This window comes from Limulus polyphemus, unplaced genomic scaffold, assembly GCF_000517525.1.
Source record: "Limulus polyphemus unplaced genomic scaffold, Limulus_polyphemus-2.1.2 Scaffold8687, whole genome shotgun sequence".
NCBI classification, from domain to species: Eukaryota; Metazoa; Arthropoda; class Merostomata; order Xiphosura; family Limulidae; genus Limulus; species Limulus polyphemus.
The window spans coordinates 2,432-7,040 of NW_013674297.1; positions in this window are offsets into that span (position 1 = coordinate 2,432).

Below are 4,609 nucleotides of genomic sequence, written 5' to 3' on the forward strand. Positions count from 1 at the left end.
TGATCAAAACTGTTCTGGGGTTTGGATTCACCAGAAACTTTGAATACCTAGATACAAACTTCTTCCAGTGAACAAAGTTAACATTCCCTCATCACTTTTACACACATTGATCTGTGAGATATTAATAATGCAAAATGCACTTTTCTCTAATAAATTGTTATCAACTTACAACATCTAACTGATGTCACCATATGAAATGCACGATAAAACTTTGTTTCCAATATGTGGAATATTGTACAAACATCTAACTACCAACACTGAGTCTGGAGCATGTTCACTCTGTGTACGTAACATACTGTATAAGTCAATAAAATAACAGCTAACAATCTACTAACACTGAGTCTGGAGCATGTTCACTCTGTGTACGTAACGTACTGTATAACTCAAACAAAATAACAGCTAACAATCTACTAACACTGAGTCTGGAGCATGTTCACTCTGTGTACGTAACATACTGTATAAGTCAAACAAAATAACAGCTAACAATCTACTAACACTGAGTCTGGAGCATGTTCACTCTGTGTACGTAATGTACTGTATAAGTTAAACAAAATAACAGCTAACAATGTGTGGGAAATAAAAACTCATAAATTAGGTGTTAATTCTAAACCGTTTTCTCTCCTCCTCCATACACAAACTTTACTTGTTAGTTTCAGTTATTGTTTATTAAAATCATGACTAAAGAACAAATGTCTAAGAAATAAATAAAAAATTATTTCTTCCAGCATAATACACAATATGTAGGGGGTTTGTTTAAGAGGAAAAAATAAAATATGCTTTGAGGAACAATGAGGTCAACCTTAACTCAGACTCTCCACTTTACATGTAAGCCAATTTCCATGACTACCATTATGGAGACCACAAACAATCCACTGGATCTGCGTCAGGGAAGAGTAGAGATATATGGTCAACTAGGGTTGCTCAGATCCTCCACTATACATGGATGTGGCCATTATCAACTTGTTTATTATTGTTTTAGAAGTACCAGATGTGCTCAGCTTTATCACAATGGTTTTTGAGTGCAGCCTGGCTTAGGGTGTGATAAGGAGCCTTTTGCTGTCCTGATGAGAGTGTTTTCACTTCCCCGGAGAATTTTACGGCTCCTTTTTTTCAAGTAAGTCTTGCTGTAGCAACACTGCCCCAGAAAAACATCACATAATCTCCAGGGAATGGCATGATGGATAATTCTTTCAATGTAATATTTATTAATTATCTTTCATTTTATATACTGTTGGGCATTTTTTATGCATGAAACAGACAAAAACTCATTTTCAACCTTATTCAAGCACAATTTTTATAAGAAAGGTTATGTATATGTTAAGACAATGGTTTTTCACCACAGCAACACATTTAGGGAATTCAAACTATTCTCCAGGGCAGTGTTGCTACAGCAAGACTTACAGCTGTGAGGATACACCATAACTGTTTGAAAAAAAGGAGATGTCAGATTCTCCAGGGCAGTGTTGCTACAGCAAGACTTACAGCTGTGAGGATACACCATAGCTGTTTGAAAAAAGCTATCAACCAAAACAACTCATTGCTGAATCAAGAAAAGAAGTCTACACACAATAAGAGAAAGTACCTGATGATGACAAAACCTTGTCGAAACGTTGTACATTTGCTGTTATATTAAAGTTTTTCTTCATTACCCATTCAAGCCGTCTCCAGCCATTATGAAGTTGGCTATGTTTTCATAGTGAAATAAGAGGTCTAAACACTTAAACCTCAAATTTAAGTATTACTGTATTGGATATGCGACTCACATAAAATTGTGAAAACAGTATTTGAAAACAACCTGTACCACTACTGTACTATTAAACATGGGCTGAACTACTAGTATTACAATAAAAGAGCTATATTTCTACAGTATTCCCTATTACTATTATTAACAGAAACACATGCCTAGTGTTAGTGTTATCCTTACTGAAATTTGAATGTTGTTTCTCTGATACATCACACATTCTCACTCTCAGAAAAAGGTTACGGTGAAGAAGGCCCCTACTTTCCATGTTAATTTTTTTACCTGTTTAGGTAGCTTAGATAGGAAATATAAAATATAGGAAGAAAAACGTATTCAAAAGTGCAATTTTGTGACAGCTTTTTTTTTAATTTTTCAACTTATAATGGTGGAAATTCAAATCAAAAATGGTAGAGAAAGTTCAATCACCACACAATTTAATGTGACATAATTTATAGAATTCATGTGAATACATTACTCAATACTTATTTTTTAAACTTATACTAAGTTATAGTATCGTTTATATATCTTTTAGTTTTAAAAATTACACTTACGTACTCTTTACTGATATATTACAACTTACATGTGAAAAATTAACATGGAGAGTTGGAGACTTCTCCTTCACCATAACTCAGAAAAAGTCACCTATATTAACTTACAATTAACATTAGTCGTCGGCAATAGCTATAATTTCACTTTCAGTCTTCACTCTTCATCAACACGCACAAATGTTGAAAAATATAAAATTATAAGTTTTATGACCTCATAACGAAATGCTCGAGCCTAGACCTAGTATTGTAATTTGTAGTAATACTAAACTACTGATACTAGTAATGTAAATAGTACTGCGACAAGTGTTATCTGTTCATGAAACAATAGAGAATGGACATTTTTATGTCTACAATTAAATCTATCGTTTGAACTAATTCAAAAATTATATTTTTACCTGCTAATAAAGCCCACGTAGTTTAACTTTAATACGACCGTACTCACTCCCAAATGTAACCAGGAAACGTCCATCTAGTAGTAGGTTTTCTTTTACTATCGTAAAAAAACAACAAAAACATAATATAATTATAAAATAGATAGAGAGGAAAACCAATTTTAGTAAACAAAGTATTTGTTTTGTACGACATTTTAATGTGCACTTGAAATATTTTGTTTTGGAATATAGGATAATACAAAAGTCTATGTGCCTGTATGTGTGAATTCAAGAACATAACTTTATTTTTTTCTATTAACGATCTCCAGGTGATTTTAGTAAAAGCAACACCGAAGATGTGTCGAATAATTTATTTTCCAACATTTGTATCAATCTTTTGCTTTTAAACACATATAATTGTTTGACGTTCAAATTGTTTCAAATAATCTATAGCCAGCAGTAGCTAAAAATCAAAACATACATTAGATAACAACTTCTGTGCTCCACAAAGCAGAGAAGAATTGTATATATACCACAATGAAAGTGTTAAGTGAGACCAAAATCCTTGTTCAGTGTCTTACAGTCCTAAATTACCTCATTTATTGATCATTCCTATTAAATACATTTATCCCCAATTTATACTAACTTGTACAAACTTGTGTACCACCCCTACATTAGGGTAGGTTTGTTTGTTTGAGAGCAAAACCACAATCAGGCTATCTGTTATGTTCACCGCGAGGAATCGAACTCCATATTGTAGCATTGTAAGTTTGTAAACTTACCACTGTCCCCCCCCCCCCGGCGGGCAGATTAGGATATGACCAACACCCATATGGAGAGAGTGAGACAGAAGCATGGCCAACAAGTATAAAGTTTATGTAATAGCAACTGTGATATGAAGTCTTACCTCGAGGTGAGAATTCATGCAAGTTTATGACAATCTGTTTTTCCTTCATAAGGATATTAATTAAATGCAGAATGTGCACAAAAATTTTGAAAATTTTACCTGAATATACTAGAGAACAGACATATTAATTTCTAGTTATAGAAGGATAAAATCTAGCAGTTTTTCGATTGATACTCCTGAACATGAAGAGGTAATCGAAGTGTATCTGTGGTGTATATGGGGGAGGGACTGAATATTGACTGGAGTTATTGGATAGGTCCACTAAATAACTAGAGATTTGTTCAAGAAAGCGATTACAAAGTATGTCTACGACTCTTACTTAACTGAATCGATGTAAAACGAGACTGTAAAAAAACTGAACAATCATTATTAATGCACTAAACACGGTATGTGTAGTGGCAGATTACTTACTTCGAACAATCATTTTTGCTAGCTCTTCTTGGATTGACTTGGTGAATTAGGTCGACCACTTCCTCAAGTGACAGGACAGCAAGTTATGACTAAGGGACAAGAGGCTATCCCATCTATATGCCATAGCCACGAAAAAGAAAACCACACAAAAAAAACAACGTGGAATGGACAGTTGAGTGTAATGGGAACAGTGTTGTAAGTTATATTTTCATTGTTTTAATTTAGATTTCTGCTAGAGAATGCAAAAGGCTAAGATCTAATATGTTAAATACGACTAAGATATAGATGGGTACATTAGACATAAGCATGAAAACTGATGAAGTATTGAGTTCAATAAGTTTAGTGCCAGTCAAAGTGAAGTATTTAATGACAGGTTATTAAGTATTCAGCAAGGTTATCAAGTCTGTTCTGCTATTCAGTTACTCGATGAGTAATTTTGTTTGTTTGTTGACCAACGCTAACTTTGTATTGAAATGTATTTAAAGTTAAGCCTTCATTTAGTTACAGAGTTTATATTAAAAAATTCATTTACAGGGTGTCCTAAAAAATTTATACACATTTTGAATGATTATAAATAGAATGTTTATTAAGATATATCTGAGTTTTATAATCCAAGTTAAAGAAGACAAGA